Consider the following 19,600-nt stretch of genomic DNA (forward strand, 5'->3'; position numbering starts at 1 on the left):
GGTTTGCTCTCTCGGTCCCGGAACCCCGAGCAAGCAGGTCTCCTTCCCTGCGGTTTGCTGGCTGGCTCCGGGACCGAGAGAGCAAACCGCGGCGTTCCCGGTTTGCTCTCTCGGTCCCGGAACCCCGAGCAAGCAGGTCTCCTTCCCCGCGGTTTGCTGGCTGGCTCCGGGACCGAGAGAGCAAACCGCGGCGTTCCCGGTTTGCTCTCTCGGTCCCGGAACCCCGAGCAAGCAGGTCTCCTTCCCCGCGGTTTGCTGGCTGGCTCCGGGACCGAGAGAGCAAACCGCGGCGAAGCTGGTTTCCTTTCCCGGTTTGCTCTCTCGGTCCCGGAACCCCCCTTGAAGCCGCCCAACAGCGCTGCAGTGTGGCCACATCTAACACCACTTGCAGCGCTGGTTGCTGTAAGTGTGGCCACTCTGCAGCGCTGGCCCTATACAGCTGTACTAATACAGCTGTAACAACCAGCGCTGCAAAATTTTAGATGTAGACATGGCCTCATTGTGTAACCTCAACTAAGGTACTCTTTGGGGCTTAGTTCATCTATACGTAAAAATAAACCTGGTCTAGTACAATTTACTTCACAAGGGTGTTGTTAGGCTTACTTAACTCTTGTTTTAGCACTCTTGAGATTCTCAAGTGAAAGATACCATGTAAGTGGAAAGTGCTACAATTGTTGAGAGGACAGCATCAAAACCCAAAGGTTAAAGAGAATGTATCTGACCCTTCAAAGGATTGTCTTATAATTTGCCCATCATATTTTTTGGGAAAATGCTAACTTATTTGGTCACATTAAAACCTTCAAAATATAACAACCCCCCACCATCGGTGTCATTTGTGCTCTCCAATAGAATCATACAGTTCACAATTATAGGTACTGTACAATTTCCCTATCATACTTTGTTGAGCACCACTAACATGCTTAGTGGTGGGAGCAGAGATACTGCAAACACCAGCCATGCATGCTCCAAGGATTTTTACAATCCAGTGGACAGTCCATATAGCATAGTCACAAAAATACATCAGATGATGAGGGACTTGAAAGTCTCCTCATTAAGTGCCGTTTTAGCATTACTTTGGAGGATTGTATTATTGCTGTACAAATACTTCATGCCCTCTTCATATATTATCTGCACCAGTGTCCCACTCTCCACCTCCCCCCATATCTGCACTAGTTCTGCAAAGCACATTGCACTGGACTATTAATACAATGCATAGGAGCTCTGGAGCGCAGTGCAAATAATCTACACCGTCTCGGTTCTCCGTGCAGATTACTATGCATTGCACTTTAAACAAGATTCCTTACGATGTGCTTTGGGAGGGACTGGTACTATGCAAATCAGATGCACTATCTTGCACTGTAAAATCTCTCCCTTCCCCGCCTCCTCTCCAGAGGTCAGGTGGCGGAGGTGACTGCACTTTACTTTTAATCATTAGCGCTCAATAGCCCCGAGTCACACAGGCAGACGTGCGCCCTGCCCAGAGACGAGCAGAAGGCTACAGCCCCGCAATGTGATGTGCAGCTCAGGGCGACAGCTTCGCCTAGGGACGCTGCAGCCAGCAGGCAAACCTGCACGCGCAGCTGCAGGAGTGACCCCTAGTGGCGCGCAGCAGGGCAGCCCCAGCCAGTACCTCGCGCCACTAGGGTCTTGTCCTGCTACTGCTGCTGCAGCGCTTGCTACGTGCACATTGACACTGTCCTCATGGCAAAGCCCAAATGGGCCGTACCACTGCGCACTCCCTGCGAAGGGGGGGAATGTAGGGATCGGAGCAACCACCACATCAATGGGTGCAGTCCTTCCCCCCTACTGGGCGCTTTCCTGAGAACCAGCTCCTGGCTGGAGCCGTCCACTGCTGGGAGCTGGGCTCTGATGTGGGCGGGGGCGCGAGAGACGGATCAACAGGTACAAATGGTTCCGCCCTAAAATAAGGACGTGCAGAACCGAACGCGCCCTCACCCTGCACTGTAACTGGCAGGGGAGGGGAAAGGAGGACCGGCCGAGCCGGCCTTACAGCGGGAACGCCCGCTGATTGGAGGGCGCGGCAGGGGGCGTGGCCCCAAGGCTTCCAGGCGCACTCCCCATTGGCAGGCGGGGGCAGCACGTCACAATGTGTGATTTGCATGAAGCGGGATGGGGGCGAGGGAGAGGGTGGCTGCACGGCAGCGGCATGGGCAGGGCGAGGGCGAGGGCGAGGGCGAGAAGTTGCTAGAGGCTCCTGCCGGGGCAGGAAGCAGGGTGCCCGAGCCCCGGGGAGGCAGAGACAGGAGCTGCCAGCGCCTCCGAAGTTGAGGTGAGCGAGGAGCTGGGCTGGGAAGCGGGGCACGGCCGGGGCGCGCGGTTATCTGGGGGTGCAGCCCCCTCCAGGAGGGGTAACCAGAGGCGGTGAGTGCTGGCTGCCCTCCCGCCGGGGAGCGCGCGCTGCTGGAGAAGGGAGCAAAGAGCTAGACATCGGGGCTTCCCTGCCAGAGGGGTGCCCTGGCAAACCCAGCCCTCTCCGCGTCCCCGGCCGGGCAGGGACTCTTCCCCAGGGCCAGCTCTCCCCTTCCTCCGCCCGGGCAGCGGACTTGGTTCTCATCATGGCTTTGCAATGCCTCCCCCCCATGCTCCAAACCATGGACCGTGTGTGCAGAGTACGCCCGCCCCCCGTGTTGTGTCCTCTCCAAACTCCCCGAGCAGACTCGGATACGCTTTTAGTTTTGCAATGGGAATGTTAGGGGTGAAGCTCTTCGAAACCTAATGTCAAGCGTTGAACTGCCAGTGTCAGTGCGGCTGAAGCAAGCGGCACCTTGCCCTCTTCTCCCCCCCCTCCCCAAAATGATAATCATCAATTTAAAAAAAATGCCAAGCTTGCCTTTCAAAAAGAAAAAAGTTGATAATCTAGTAAAACTTGACAAATAATCAGCAAAAGTCCATCTGAGCAGCTGGTGTTTTTAAAAGGTTTTTAAAAAATGCATAGGAAACCTTGGAGATTCAAGTGTTGCATTTAGCCAAGGGGGTGCTTAAAGTGGATTCTGCTGTGATAAGTGCTGACAGCATTGTGTCATCCTCTGAAGACTTGTACTGTCTCCTGTTGACAACAGGATACTGGTCTGGATGGACCATGGACCTAATGCAGTAGAGGATTTTCCATCATTTAAATTTTTTTATTGGATTGTAAACTCTCTGGGGCAAGGACCGCAGCTTGGTATGTGTCATGCAATGGGGGTCCTGACTGTTACTGACACTCTCAAAAGGAAATTAATCAAACAAACCACCAGCCCCATTGCAAGTTGTGACTGACCCAAGCACTGCATGAAAGTTTTCTAAGGACTGACTAGATTACATGTTTTATGCCTAGGCTGGGGAAGGTCATAAATATAGTACTCATGTCTCAATGCATAATGGTAGCTTGTCTCTTCCTGGTTGTGGATCTGATTTGTTTCTTCTGTGTTTCAGATCAGTGTGCTGGGGTGGGAGGTTGTTTCTGGCTTCCTGGAAGCATGCATCTGTCTGCATTGGGTTAATCCTCCAGAAGCTGGTGAGCCACTGACTAACGCACATTGTGCTGTTAAAGACTCCACTGTGCGTGTGACAGCGGCTAACCTGCTTTTCGGACATCACTGTATATACTTCATCACCCTGCCCCATGAAGAGGCAATACTGGATCCTGGGGACTGTAACTAGCTTCCATCAACATGGTAGGAGAGCTGTTCGCATCCTAGCAGCAGCCCCCGACACATTCACCAACCTGAACTATTGTGAAATCTTCAGAAAAGTTTGCTCGCAATTTGTTTCTTTCCCTTAAAACTCAAGCTGAGAGGGAGCGCAGTACCTTTTCTTAAAATAATTTCATTGATTGTACTATGTTTAATGAGTTTCCTTTGATACCTGTACCTTTCAGATGCTCTGTGTATTTACTACTTTTTTTTTTTTTTTTTAATTAGTAACCTCTCAGTGGCAGAGCATGGAAAGACTTAATGCTTCTGGGCCATTCTGCAACAAAGGAACCAGTGAACTGTATATATTATGACATGAGCTAGGGCTGCTGTGACAGGAAGCAGTTATAAAGTCTTCTTGGGAAGACTGTAAATGCAATAGCACATCTTTGAAAATGAGACCTCACTTCCCTCCACCTCACCCATTCCTTCCAAAAAGCTAGTGATTTGGGGTTTTGTTTAAGTCATGTTAGCTGGAGAAACTCTTCAGCCAGCCAGTGACATCTTGGTACCCAGTCAATGACTAATTGAACTCCTGCAGGCCAAGGGTGTGTTAACAGAATAAACTATGCCTGGTATTGCCCTGGTGAGTCACTTTAAAGACTCTTAATCTGTTTAAAGGTAAAGCATAAACCAGTTTCACCTTCCAGTTTTTTTTCTTACCACCTTTGCAGTTTCTTGTAGCTGGCTGTGTCTTAAATGAGGGCTCTGCTCTTTTCCAAGCCAGTTTCCTCTCCTGGTGTGATCCTGTGGGGAAGACTTACTGATAAACACAAGTGACTCTGTTCATTTCTCTAGCAACAGAATGTGATGTCACAAATGCAGAATCAGCATTTCATTGCTTGCGTCACACAGAAAGCAAAGCTGGGATGAGAGGGAAGTTTCAGATCTTTGTGGCTGTATTAAATAGCAACAGTGAAGAGGATAGAGGAAGTGACCAAGCAAATTGCATTTGGTATAAAGTTCTTTCAGTTTTGCTCCATTATGGAAACTCACTAGCTAAAGAGTTTTCTCTTGGGGTGTGGTGTGGGGCTGTTTTACCTCTAGATAACTTCATGAATCCAAGCCAGGTTAGTAGAGACCACTTATTGTTTTCTGATGGCTGTTTAGTGGCCTCTGTGAAATTATTTGGTGCTTTCCATCTCATTCCAACCAGACCCTGGGTGAAACTGAGCATTTCATCCTGGGAAAGAAAAAGATGTTCTTTTAGCAGCCAAAAAGGCTCAGGTTTGTTTGTACATAGTTAATAACACAAAGCTTGAAGTCAGGTCTTTCTCCTACAGCTACAAATCAGGTAAAGCAAGAAGGTGTAAGTCTGTACCTTCCTGATCAGATATTCTTGCTAAGCAGTTTCCCTTCACATCCTGAAGTCAGCATGTTTGCTCTCCTGATAGGAAGTCAACTCTTCTGTCCTCTGATCAGGGTAACTAAGTCCAGCTGGCTGGGTCAGAAACACAGCTGTGTCCTCTTAGCCTAAATACCCTGGAAGGGAGGAGAGCAGCTTTGGCAGCTGCTGGTGGCTGCATCTACACAATAGCTGCCTGGCTCTCTTGTAATCCTAAAAATAGGACCAGGGTGTTCCCCCCATCCCCAAATATACCATGAAGAATCTGCAAACACTCAAACCTCCCTCTCGAAAGTTGGCTTGCTCAGTAGAGAGACTGAGAACTGCCTTCTCCTAGGGCAGTTAAGAGGCTGGTCAGTGGAAGAGTAGAGCAGGGGACTCCTGTACTGTAGATAGCTGTGGCGCAACAATTCTGTGGACAACAGAGGATGTCAGTTTCTGAGGCCATCTATTCTGATCAGTATTTATATTTCCCACAACTAGTCAGTGGCTTAGCTACACAAATGTTTCTGCCCACAGAGCTGCGCTGGTGGGGCACAGCAGTAGGGAAACTGGAAAAAACGCTAGCGTGTATAGATGAGGCCTGGTGCTTTTGCACCTTTCACTGTGACTGTCAGTTCAAACTATGACAAAACTTAGCTGTGGTATGGAAGCCTCCACTTAAGTCTGCAGCTGAAACTTACACCTATACAATGGGACAGTTCCTTATTTCATATGTGTACATAGTCAATAACACCCTGAAAAGGAGACCCTTGGACTGGTCATGAGGAGACTTTGTAGTGTCAAAGTGTGGACTCTCTAGGCTGGTACTTGCTGGGTGTGATATCATCTTTGCAGACATGTTGATTTCAATTTCCTCTTAGTTGGTAGCTGCATTTCTACCTATGATACCAAAGTGAAAATACCATATTTGAGAATCATATTTTCCCCCCAAACTTACAAGATTCTTGTACTTGTATATCCTGTGCAGCTCCAGTAAGATAAGTGGGGAGTTTGAAGCAACAAACTCCCTACCCCTACCCCCTTTGTATATCCCCATGGAGAATTGTGTGTTGCTGGTTTAAGAAATAATACTTCTATGGTAAGATTATAGTGACCTGATCAAACTAGCCTGTTGTCGCCAATAGTCCTCAAATACTACAATATCACTGTGTATACATTCATTATTATATTCATAGCCCTGGGATGGTGAAAGCTTAAGCAGATCCAGCTGTGAGGCATGATAGGCTGGCCCAAACAACTGAAAATGTAAATCACTTCCTTTCACTATCTCTGGCCATGTCTACATCTAAAACTTTACAGCGCTGGTTGTTATAGCTGTATTAGTACAGCTGTATAGGGCCAGCGCTGCAGAGTGTCCACACTTACCGCTAGCAGCGCTGCAAGCGCTGCTAGATGTGGCCACACTGCAGCGCTGTTGGGAGTGATGCATTGTGGGCAGCTATCCCACAGGGCACCTCGTCCCAAAGCGGCGCTGGGGCTTGTGGGAAGGGGAAGGAAGTGTGATTGTCCTTCTGCTTCCTGTTCCTGTTCCAACGGCCAGCGTTGCTTTGGTACACATGCGGAGCCCTGTGGCAGCATTGTGACTCTAAAGCGGTTTTTCTGCATTTTCTTTCAAGAATGGATCCTCAGGTACTGAATGCCTTAGTAATGACTATTGCCAGCACATCTCTCCGTACTGTTGATCTAATCCTTAGGCTGCTAAATATGCGTGTGACTGACATTGAGGAGAGGGACGATGGTACTGAATCGCATCAATATGCAGACAGTACAATGTTAGTGGCAATTACAGACGTGCTCTGCTCCGTGAACCGGCGCGTTTGGGCTCGGGAAACCAGCACTGAGTGGTGGGATCACATCGTCCTGCAGTCATGGGATGACGAGCAGTGGCTGCAGAACTTTCGTATGAGGAAAGCCACTTTCATGGGACTTTGTGATGATCTCGCCCCCAACCTGCGGCGCATGAACACGAGATTTAGAGATGCCCTTTCTGTGGAGAAGCGGGTGGCTATTGCAATCTGGAAGCTGGCAACTCCAGACTGTTTCCGATCGGTGGCGAACCAGTTCGGAGTGGGAAAGTCCACCGTTGGAATGGTGCTGATGCAAGTTTGCAGGGCCATTAATCGAACACTGACAAGAAGAACCGTGACTCTTGGGAACGTGCAGGACATTTTAGATGGCTTTGCAGAAATGGGCTTCCCTAACTGTGGAGGGGCAGTAGATGGGACGCATATTCCTATTATCTCTCCACCCCACCTGGCATCGGAGTATATTAATCGCAAGGGGTACTTCTCTGTGGTTCTGCAAGCGCTTGTGGATCACCGTGGGCATTTCACTGACATTTACTCTGGATGGCCTGGAAAGGTGCACGATGCACGCATATTTAGGAACAGTGCCCTGTTCAGGAGGCTTAGGGCCGGGACCTTTTTCCCAGATCACAAGATAACAGTAGGGGAAGTGGAAATGCCCATCGTGATTCTGGGAGACCCCGCTTACCCATTAATGCCATGGCTCATGAAACCATATACGGGGAAGCTTGACAGGAGCAAGGAACTGTTCAACTACAGGTTGAGCCGCTGTAGAATGACTGTGGAGCGTGCTTTTGGCCGTTTGAAAGCCCGCTGGCGCAGTCTGTTCGGGAAGCTAGACTTGATGGAAAGCAGCATTACCGCTGTTATATCCGCGTGCTGCACCCTCCATAATATTTGTGAAGGGAAGGGTGAAAGGTTCAGTGAGGAATGGACCTCCGAGGTTAGACGTTTGGAGAATGAGTTTGCTCAGCCAGAGAGCAGGGCTAATAGGGAGGCCCAGGAAAGGGCTTCAAGGATTAGGGATGCTATAAGGGAGCAATTTGATGCTGAGAGCCAGCAGTAATGTTTGGTGCATGTGTAGTGCTTTGCTTTACCTTGCTGTGTATAAGTAACCATTTATATCACCAATAAAACATAGGGAAAGAAATACAAACCAAATCCTTTTATTTGTCATACAGTAAAAAACAGGAAAGGGGGTATGGTTGGTTCACAGTACATTCACAGGTTTTACTATTTCCTCTTTTACTCAATTGTAACCGCCTGCTGCAACTCACCATTACTTTGCTGCAGAATGATTGGCGTGGAGTGCACTGGGTAACAATTAAACATATCTTGGTTACTAGGTGATCTTATAGGTGTTGGGGGCAGCTGAGGATAAAAAGGAACTGGGTGCTGCATAAAGGTATTTTGAGGATACACAGGGGGACAAGGAACAGTGTTTTGGGAAGGCTGTGGGATATCACGGTTTATATTTGTCTGCATGGCTACAAGAGACTCAAAAGACTTGGTTTGGCGAAACAGGAGTCTCATCATCTGCCTGGCTATTCTTTTGGCAGACAATTCCTGTCTCCTGCTTTCAGTCACCCTCCATTCCTGTAAACTTTTTCTCCACTCCTCAGTCTTCCTACTTTCCCTGTCGTAGTGGTTCAGAACGGTCTTGATCAGCTCCTCTTTTGATTTTCTAGGATTGCGCCTCAAATTCTGCAATCTACGTGAGGCTGGTGACACAGCTGCATTTCTCGAGTTGTCTAGAAAAAATAGAGATAGAGACATGTAAAACACAGGGGCATCATTGTTTATTATCAACTTTTGAAGGACACTGGAAACTGTAGGTAGCATCCCTCTCACATACCTCACATAACACTGTAGAGCTCAAGAAAGCTAAGACATGTCTAGCTGTGCGGTGAGTACTTTTGCTTAAAATTCTCCCCTGTTAGTGGGATGCCTTGGTTCCTGCTTGGAAGGGGGGCCGGGTGAAAAGCACCCCGTAGGACACGGTTCCCGCCTGGAAGGGGGGTGGGGGATGGACAGAGCACACCACAGAGCAGGTTTCACGTTTGGAAGGGGGGGTGGGGGACGAACACACCGCGGAGCAGGTTTCACGTTTGGAAGGGGGGTTGGGGGACGAGCACACCGCAAAGCCGGTTTCACGTTTGGAAGGGGGGGGTGGGGGACGAACACACCGCAGAGCAGGTTTCACGTTTGGAAGGGGGGGTGGGGGACGAGCACACCGCGGAGCAGGTTTCACGTTTGGAAGGGGGGTTGGGGGACGAGCACACCGCAAAGCCGGTTTCACGTTTGGAAGGGGGGGGTGGGGGACGAGCACACCGCAGAGCAGGTTTCACGTTTGGAAGGGGGGGTGGGGGACGAGCACACCGCAAAGCCGGTTTCACGTTTGGAAGGGGGGGTGGGGGACGAACACACCGCAGAGCAGGTTTCACGTTTGGAAGGGGGGGTGGGGGACGAGCACACCGCAAAGCCGGTTTCACGTTTGGAAGGGGGGGTGGGGGACGAACACACCGCAGAGCAGGTGAGGAAGAAGCACCCCGCCTGGATGCCTACGTGCTGGGAAGGGTGTGTGGGGGGGTGGATTGGGGCAGAGGAAACAGACCGCATTGCGCTGGGCTGGGGAGCCGTGATTCTAGCTACCTGCCCTCAATTATCCCTAAACTATCCACAGGCTTTCATAATGCCAGACATATCACTGCTGCGTGTTACCAAGGAAGAGCGGGAGGGTCTTCTACAGGAATGTGGATACCGCCCTGGCCCCTATGCAGCTCGCCTGTGTGCGGCCATGGTCCCCCCACCCCTCGCTGCACAGTGGATCGGACGAGTTAGCCTGAACGGGACAGGGACCACGGTGGCTCTACCTATAAACTTGTTAAAGCACATTGCCCAAGATCTAGCTGCAACTTTTCAAGAGATTACTCAGGCAGATTACACAGATGTAATAGATCAAATCAATGGGCTATTCCACGTTTAGGCATGCTGGCAGTCAGCCATAACGAGAATCCTGCTATCACAAAGCATTGCAGTCTACTTACCACGAGCACGACCCTCAGCTTCCTCATCAACGTCCGCTTCCAGCTGCTGGGACTGGCTAGTCTCCTCAGGGCTAGAGAAGAGCTCCTGACTGCCTGTGTCCTGAGACTCCGGGGTGTCCCCCTCAACGCCAGTAGTATCACTGTATTCATCCTCTACACCGTCCCCCACTTCTCCCTGCTCTGAACTCTCCATCGTGGTTCTAGGATTCACGGTGGGGTCACACCCAAGAATGGCATCCAGCTCCTTGTAAAACCTGCAGGTTGTGGGGGCTGCTCCTGAGCGTCGGTTTCCCTCACGGGCTTTGCAGTATGCACTCCTCAACTCCTTAATTTTTACTCTGCATTGCAAGGCGTCCCGTTCGTAGCCCCTTCTCATCATGGACTGCGATATCTGACCATAGGTATCGTAGTTTCTCCTTCTGGAGCGCAGCTGTGCTTGAACAGCCTCATCTCCCCACACACTAATTAGATCCTGCAGCTCTGCATTGGTCCATGCTGGGGCTCGTTTGCTGCGTGGAGGCATGGTCGCTGAATGATTGATTGATTAATTGCACTCCACGCCTGACTGAGCAAACAGGAAGGTGATTTTTTAAATTTCCCGGGGTATTTAAAGGAGGGGTCAGGTGAGCACAGGGCAGAGGAGTTTTCTTGATTACCAGAGAGGTATCCTCAGGTATGCTGGGATACCTGCTTATTCCACGGAGGTCAAGAAAAGCGCTGGTGAGTGTCTACATTGCATTACCAGCGCTGGATCACCAGCGCTGGATCCTCTACACCCGAGACAAAACGGGAGTACGGCCAGCGCTGCAAACAGGGAGTTGCAGCGCTGGTGATGCCCTGCAGATGTGGACACTCTCAAAGTTGCAGCGCTGTAACTCCCTCACCAGCGCTGCAACTTTCAGATGTAGACAAGCCCTCTGCTACATAATATTAAAGCCTCTGGGGTTTTTGCCTCTGTTTTCACTGCCTCAGCAGCAGTGGACTGTCTGTTGGCTTGAGTAGGAAAGTGGAGTGGACTAGCTGCACTGAAGGTGTGGTGTTGGGAGGTGTCTGTCCATACTAGAACAAGCTGAAATGTTCACCTTACTGTCCTCTTTCCAATAGTTCTGAAAAGACCCTCTCAGCTTTGAAGCATAAAAACCTTTGATGTAGGTGGGTTATAGTCACTCTGAAAGACACTTCTGCTGAGAAAATACATCCCCAGTTAAACTGTGTGTGTTTGTGTGTCAGTTGCATGGGGGGGCAGGGGTTTGTATAATATAAAAAATTAAGAATTGTTAAACATACTGTATTATGGAATTCACACTTACAGCAGGAACGTTCAGGGCTAAATTAAAGCAAGGTCTTAAAAACCGTGGGTGAAACATGGTGCAACGTGTTGTACAGTCAAAGTGAGTGTCTTGTAGTAGCGGAGGATGCTGAAGTGAAGCCTGTTTAAGCAGAAAGATCCTTCCTTCAGATATTTTAAATATATTTATTTTGCTTTGACTGCAAAGCCTTGCAAAGAAGGCTGGGAGACTTGTAATTCACCTATTAGTGCTAGGAAATGGAAGCACCCTTTTGTGTTTGTAATGCACATGCCACTTGCAAATCCCATGGTGTATATTAGGTGTGTTTAGATCTGAATATCAATGAAGAGAAAAGCTAGTATGTTAGGAATAACCAATAGTTAAAAGGGAGTCTGTTACTTTTACATAAGTGCAAGTATGAGTTTATATAATACTTTTTAAAAAAAAAAATCTGCTGGCAGGAGATTCTATTGGGAGAGAAACTTGCTCATCCATAAACCACTAAGCAAATCTCCCAGACTCCTCCAGGACAGAGCAAGAACCACTGAAAGAAATCATAAAGCAAGGTAGAATCTATTTTGTCTCTGTTTACCATGGTAGGGGATTATCTACTTTCATCAGAAGAAAATTATGAGTATGCGCTTTACTTCCCTTTGCTCTGTTCTTCGTTAATCAAGTGATCTTCATTCTATGGCTCAAACAAATCACCCCTTCTATGGTTTGTACACCCAGGTGCAATAAATGGAGCACTTGTAACTCACTTGGGAGAGGCTGTGGGGCCAGCGGGTGCATGTTCTGCTAGTTTCCTACACCTTGCATTGTATAACATGCTGAATCCTGAAGAAATGTACTCTGTAGAAGCTACTTGCAAGAATTAAGAACATAAGAATGGCCATAGTGGGTCAGACCAGGGGCTGGAAGCACTAAACTGCAACTTCATAACTGCAGTTTGCATGAAACAAACATGTGTTTTGTGGCTGTTGGTTTCACCTAATAGAAACCAGAAAGCCTAGAGTAATTGCTTATAAGCTCATTAACAATCTGTTAAGTGCTTTAGGGTAACAAGCAGAATGCCTGGCATAAGAACTGGGAATAAGATAGGCAGATGACTTTACAAGTGTTTTTTGGTAACTTGTGCTATGTTGAAGGTTGGGTGGGCATGTAAGACAAGATACTACAAATTTCTGATCTTAATTTCATTGTGGGAAGAGTGGACAGATGCCCATATATGACTGGCTATTACAGTAAAAAGACAGAACCCACTGTACGCTAGGGTGGAGAGAGGAGTAAAGGGATGTAATGACTACTCTGTAGTCTTTCAGTGTCCTTTGCATCCTGTCTTACATCCATGTTCTCTCTTCCCAGTCACCTCTCTTCCTCCTCTTATGATGTACAATTTTAAACCCGTTTCCCTTTTCTAGATGCCACTAGTGAGTGGAGAGTTGCCAAGTACAGCTCTGCATCTAGTCATGGTGGCACTTATTTCCAGTGTAGTGCGTGGCATGCAGACTCACTGACCTTTGAAGTAAAATCATGTACTTGACACAAGATGACTAAAATTCTGCCCGTGGCTCTGATTACTTCCACCTAGGAGATTTCCATACTGATGTAGGTTGTAGGTGCATTATGGGAATCTTATTCATTCTGGAGATGCTGGATTAGGTGGACCCTGGGCCAGTTAGGATATACCTATTTATATGGTTTTATTTTATCTGGTTAAAAAGATCAAATGCCTCCACTGTGGTGAACAGAGTAAATCCAATACAGTATATCACTCATGGCCAGCTAGGCTTGGAAAAAGTCAGTGTAGTTCTGGATTGATGGGCAGGGCAGGGCCCTTTCTGACAGAGTCTGCTTGTCTGAATATGGCACCTGCTCTCTCAGGCTGTCCCTGGAAGTCTGTGGATTTAGTTCTATTGCAGGGGGAGCTGAAAGCATTTGTAATAGACTTTAGTATAGCTGGGAGTCAACAGACTGAAACCATCCATTAGCATAATGGCTGATACTGGTACGATCTACATCAGCAGATGAGGGTCATTTTGGCTTTTAGAGAATGACTGACTGCTCTGCCTATACAGTATCTGTTTCAAATACAAATATGTAGCTGTTAAGTTTGTTTTTAAATGCAAGGTACAGGCTGGGATGCATTGCAGTACTCGCCATAGGGGACAGCACACAGACTCTTGGTACCCCACGCCCGCAGCCTGCTCCATCCCCAGTTCAGGAAGGGAGTGATTAGACTCTGCCAGAGGGAGGCACTGTTGAGTGATCAATCAGCAGCTATGCCAGGAATTCCCATCCGTTTCTCTCTGGCCAGGAAGATTAGTGGCTGCAACATGGGGTCTTGGTGCAGTGGTTACATGGGCAGACGAGAAGCAGGGACTTGAAGTTCTGTTAGGAAGGCAGAGTCCTTCCTCCTGGTGGGACGTTGGAAATAGCAAAGCCCTGAGTTACACAACGGGAGGAAGCAGCTGAGGGATCTGACTTTTTAAAATGCAAATAGGAGTATGCAGTTGTGGGCTCCAGGGAGTTACCTCTATTAATGACATGGCAGGAAGTTGCAAAAGCAACCTAGATTATAAAATAACTAAAGCAAACAGGAGTTCTTGCTGGACTCATCATTTTCTACCCCCTCATAACACATTGAAAGATGCCTATTGCCTGTGTTTGCGGCCATGTACTAGGATGCTTTAGTCAAACTTGCTCTGTAGGATGTACTGGGCAGCAGTTTTATATTCTGTGGGAGCTGGAGCGGGAGCAATCTTGGCTGTAGCTTGCTGACTGTCCCGAGTAAGCATGGGGATGCAGTGCACACCAGGTCCAGGTGTAGGTAAAAGTTGCTTGCTAGTCAAATGGATCCAGCCAACCAGTTCCAAATCACTCTGGCATCTCCCATAAGGCCCCCCAGGTTGTCCAGAAGGAACACATTGTGAATGTTCCAGATGAACTGGCTTTGGGTGGGACAGCTGTCAAGGGACACCAGATAGGGTGAAGGGGAGAAGAGGAAAACAGTTGCCATGCAGCATAGTTCCCCCTTATGGGGTAATCCTCAGAACATATTAGAGCTTGGTCCACATATTTATTAGTCGATTACTTTTTTAGCTTCCTAGAATAGCATGATACCAGGGATATACTGTATTTATAACTGGCATGGCCTGACTCCTAGGGATGGAGGGGAGAGAGCTTTTGTCAATACAAGGACATAGAGAGCCCACATCAGTGGGAAGTTCACCTTGGATGAGGGCATGAGGAGAGGTTGCAGAAGTTGTTACCTTTCCTCCCACTTGTGAGACAAGGAAACTGGTGGTGTTGTAGTTGGGTGTCCATTTCTTCTTCTTCACCTTTATGCAGCCCAGGGAACATCAGACTAATTTCAGAATTGTTGCCACTTCTAATTTAGCTGAGCATGCTCACCACCGTCCTGAGGCCATTGGTGATGAGGCTTATGGCTGAGCTGCACATTCCAGTGGTGTAGTGCAGGATATATGAGCATGGTAAGTATGAGCATTATCGCCTTAGCACACCAGCATTGAGAGACCTTGGGTGCTCTGGCCTCCCTTAGACAGTTAAGATGTGACTGATGCTGTCACTGGTAAACGACCAGGGGTGGGGGGGGGGGAATCAATGCTTCTGTCCTCACAAACAGCATTCAAGCCAGGGTTGGGCCTGCACAATAATACAGTCATCACCATCACCTGAGACAGGTGCTTACCTGCATTTTAAATACAAGGGATTTTTCTCTCTATTCCTTACTACCTTTTAGACTCCCAGTTTCACTAAAGTCACCCATCAGCCACCCTGAAAAAATTACTATAACAGCTAGTCACTCTCTCTCTTCCTTACAGACATCTTGTTTTTTATTTGTCCATAGCAAGAGGGAATTTTGTCTTTTAGCTGACATTTGTGCGCTCTTTTCCTGTTACATTTGAAGGAGAATTCAGGTCTTTCCTCATGTTGGGAGGAAGAGGGATTGCAGTTGCATAGAGGGTTACATTCCCCGATGCATTCAAGTGCTGCTCTGAGCCACCTGCTGCTACTGCCCAGCTGTTCTAGAAGCCATACTCTTCCTGACTGTGCCAACCAGCTGCACTAGCCCCAGAGCTTGTAGGAACTGGTGGGAAAATGGCCATGCTGCCATCAGCTTTCCCGAATGAATGAGGGAGGGGAGAGGGTGGATTTTTCCTAACTGAAGGACAGATAGCACTGGCAGACAGGGGGCAAGATTTACTCCTTCCACCACCCCCTTAAACAGCACTAGGCATCTCTTGCTTGTCTTACTACTGATCAGCAAGAGCCTTCCCATGCAGAGACTGGCAAACTCACTTCACTTGTAACTGGCAGACTTGATCAGTGATGACATGCTTGTGTCCTAACCCAGAGGTGTCTGGCTCTTGAGGTTTTTTAAAAATCTCTCCCTCTGCTTTGCAAATACAGCTGCTGTCATCAGTTTATTTCCCTTACTATTTATATCAGGGATTGGCAACCTTTGGCACAGGGCCTGTGAGGGTAGGCCCCCCTAGCAGGGCGGGCCGGGCCGGCTTATTTACCTGCTGCATCTGCAGGTTTGGCCGATCGCAGCTTCCACTGGCCTCGGTTTGCCGCTCCAGGCCAATGGGGGCTGCAGGCCAAGGGATGCGTTGTCGGCTGCTTCCTGCAGCCCCCATTGGCCTGGAGTGGTGAACTGTGGCCAGTGGGAGCTGTGATTGGCCAAACCTGCAGATACAGCAGGTAAATAAACTAGCCCGGCCCGCCAGGGGGTTTAACCTGGCAGGCCACATGCCAAAAGTTGCCAATCCCTGATTTACATGTTACTAAAGAAGTGGTCCTTGGGGCTCATCCCTGGCCTGTTAAGACATCTTGCCTTTTGCCAAAGAGATTAATTCTAACACAAAAAACAGCAGGTGTGAGAGAAGCTGGTTTGACAGAGCAGCATGGAGACTCCATCAGAAAGTTTTTCTTTTGTTTAAATGGTATAGGTCACTAATTGCATTTACAAGCTTTTCAATGGAGTTTTAACAACAACATACCTGAATGCATCACCACTAGAAATCCATTAACACTTCCTCCCCCTGCTTTGGGAGGAAAGAAGTCATTTCCCCTGCTGGAGAAACAGAGGCACACCCATCTAATTGCCTATGGTCATAGTACATCTGACAGAGCAGGGAACAGAAGCCAGCTCTGCACATACACCCAGAACACCACCTTAACCACACGAGCAGCCTTCTTCCCTCCCCAGTACACTTTATTTTTCAGCCTTGCAACACAGGATAATTCCTTGCTGCTGCTCTGTCATGGCCTAGAAAAGGACAGCATCATCTACACTGTAGCACAAAGGGTTTTCCCAGGGCATGCAATTTTAATTAGGAACAATCAGGCTGCCTTCAAATGGGAATTGCAAGCAGCAAAAGTCAAATCATCAATAAAATATTCAATGGCAAAATGTATTATTGATACAGCCTTAGAGCATGTAAGAGCCAAAAGGCAGAGAGCTGTGGCTAGTTAGCCTAAGAGTTCTGGGCGCTGTTCAGTCTTGTTAGGTTAAATGCATAAGGCATTAACTAGAAGCAAACGCTCACCACAGGGAACACCGCCGTGGATCTGGGTTGTGTAGCAGCACTCCTGCTCCAGCTATTACAGCAAAGGGGATGGTGGGCAGTGAAGTCCAGCTACTGCAAACTGCAGAGATGACACTTTAGGAGGAATTCTGGCACTTCAGCTCACTTATTGGAATGGAATGGGGGATGTGCGCAGGATAGTGGAGACTCTGCCTGGAGTACTCCTTCAGTACAAGCCTCTGAGCTCTACAGCACAAAGGCACCAAGGTTAAACAAGTTAGTCAGCCGGAGACAAGACTAGAGAATTTAGTTTGATAAGAACAAAGCTCAAAAAACCTTTGCCCTTCTCCCAGACAGGTGCCAGATCTGAGTAATGTATCCCCAGGGGAGGATTTCAGCAGTACTAGCTACAAAAGGGTCAGATAGTGTGAATTTGTGACCAGAGGTCTTCACCAGAGAACTGCTAATGAGATTGGATTCTGTCTACATCAAATCAGAGTGTTTAGATCCCTGTTACACATCTCGGTCATAGCTGATATTCAAACAGGGGCTTGAGAAAGCCCTAAATGTGGTAGAGAAAATGCTGTAACCAGCTCCCCCTAAAACATAGAAGTGTCATGACACGATTAATATAGATCATCAGAGCTCCCTTGTACCAGCCAATCCATCCTAGTTGTACTACAGCCCGGGGTGGACTCCAGGCACTGCACTAATACATGATTCAGTCCCTCGGTTACATTCACTCCAGGTGCTAATTGTGTCAGGGCCCTGCTGTGATAATTGTCTCCCCCTTGCCAAACTGTGTTTTCTGTACTGTAGCTGGTGAAGGTATAACTCTCACTACTCCCCAGTGAACCCATTTCAAAGTGCTTTGGGAGATGAATTTAATGGACATGGTTGCAATCAACACAACACTTGTAAAGGAAGGAAGGGGGCACAATCTAATCTAAAAATCTTTGAGTTGCAAAAGTGGCAGAGGAGAGTCTGTCCATGTCTCTTTCCTGTTGTCCAAACAGTGGGAACTGTAATACTGAAATCTATATACATTTGTCTAACAGGGGAGATGCTATTCAAGAATCAACATGCAGACTACCACCATCAGTAGAATCCTCCAGGGATGTTAACACACACACTCAGGGAGGGGAAGTTGGTGGGCATGTTTTCTATTCCACTTGGCCTTACTCCTCTCTGTAATGGCAGATGACATTGTAAGACACAAGGAGGGTCATTCATCAAAGGCATTTGTTACCTTGTTAAACTCAACTGCCTTTGCAGGTGCTGGACCCGGTTTATACAAGACCCACAGATCCCATTAGCAGCATCGCAGGAATCCAACACCATGTAGCTGGTCACTTTAGCCTTCAAACTGCCTCTCCCCCCATCTCCTCTCCATACCTATGCTGACTCTGAGATGACAAGAGCAAGCATCTCACTTATGGGAGTAAGCAAAAGAGCACCTGATCAAGTGTTCCTATCAGCCAAACTTGCAGCCATCTTGCCCATAAATGAAATCATCAGGCCCTTGAGAGCCACATGCCACTGCAAGAGCTAAACACAGGAGCTGGGCACTTCAACCAGCAATGTCGTGATTAATAATGCTTAAGAGATGACTCCACTGGGAGAGTTAGAAATGCTCTGATTCAGGGCAATGCAGCAGACTCTAGAGTCTTGGAGAAGGCTGAGTTTCCATGCCAGTGGAGTTTTCTTAAAACCATCCCTATAAGTGACACAGAGTTCCTTTTGCACATGAGCTAATCTGAATTGAAATATACTTGCCCCCTTTATCCAGCCCAGGCACGGCATGGGCAAGCAGGAGCCTTCAGCGAGAGCATTACAAGTGAGCTGATGAGTGGAGGGTGAGAAAAAGAGGACTGGTTTTTGCATATTGCAAAAATGACTATGCAGCTGGGTCACTCACATTCAAGCAGGAATCACAAGGGCTCTAACTTTCTTGAGGACAAAAGGCACCTGAGAAATAGCTCATTTGTAAAAGAAAAGACTTGTTTGAAGCAGGGGGTTGCGAAAACAGAGTGTAAGGCAGCACCTTGCAGCCAGGCAGCTCATTTTTACTCTAGAAGAAAGCTCAATCTTTAGCCAAGCCTGCCCCTTTTGGAGGGGATTCCCCTCCCATGCAGAACAGGTATAGCCCATTGCTCAGATCAGCCCTGCACATGAGGCTCAACACCCTCCCCTCCTTTATGAATGGGAAGAGTTCAGCTTCTGCCATGCAAAGCAATGTGCTGGGCTGAGAACTTAAACCCGGCTTGGATTTTATTTACACTGCAGGCCCCGGGGGCATCTGTCCCTGTGTTTCATGAACTATCTCCCTGCTTGCCCCTCCTTTTGTGGCACATACTGCAGATCGGAGGCTGTGCTCCAGCTGTTTGCTTTCCAGCAGCATCTGTCTCCTTGGCTGATGACTCAGTGGTGAGGTTCAGCTCTGTCCCACTCTATGCCTGCTGCATCCCTTTCCACAAGTCACAATCATTATTCCTTGGCTTATACAGCCATCCAATCCCTGACCTATGCCACCCTACCTATTCATTCATAGAGATTTTATTCAAGTGACCTGGAGCAACTACTCAATCTGAAAATGGTACTGTCCTGAGAAGAACCTGGCCACAAGCAGCACTTTACTAGGAGAAAGCCAGCCTATTTGCCATGGTAATCTGCCTTTGGAAGGAAAGGGCCAAATTCCACCCTTAGAGATAGCATGCAAAACCTTCCCCACAAGTCAATGGGAGTTATGTGTGCATAGCAGAGGGCATGCTCCAGCAGCCACATGTGCAGAAACTCAGCATCTAAATACACAAACCCTGTGAGTCTCTGGTGTGCAATAAACAGTTTCTTTCCAATGCAGC

This window comes from Gopherus evgoodei, chromosome 4 (assembly GCF_007399415.2).
Source record: "Gopherus evgoodei ecotype Sinaloan lineage chromosome 4, rGopEvg1_v1.p, whole genome shotgun sequence".
In the NCBI taxonomy this organism is placed as follows: Eukaryota; Metazoa; Chordata; order Testudines; family Testudinidae; genus Gopherus; species Gopherus evgoodei.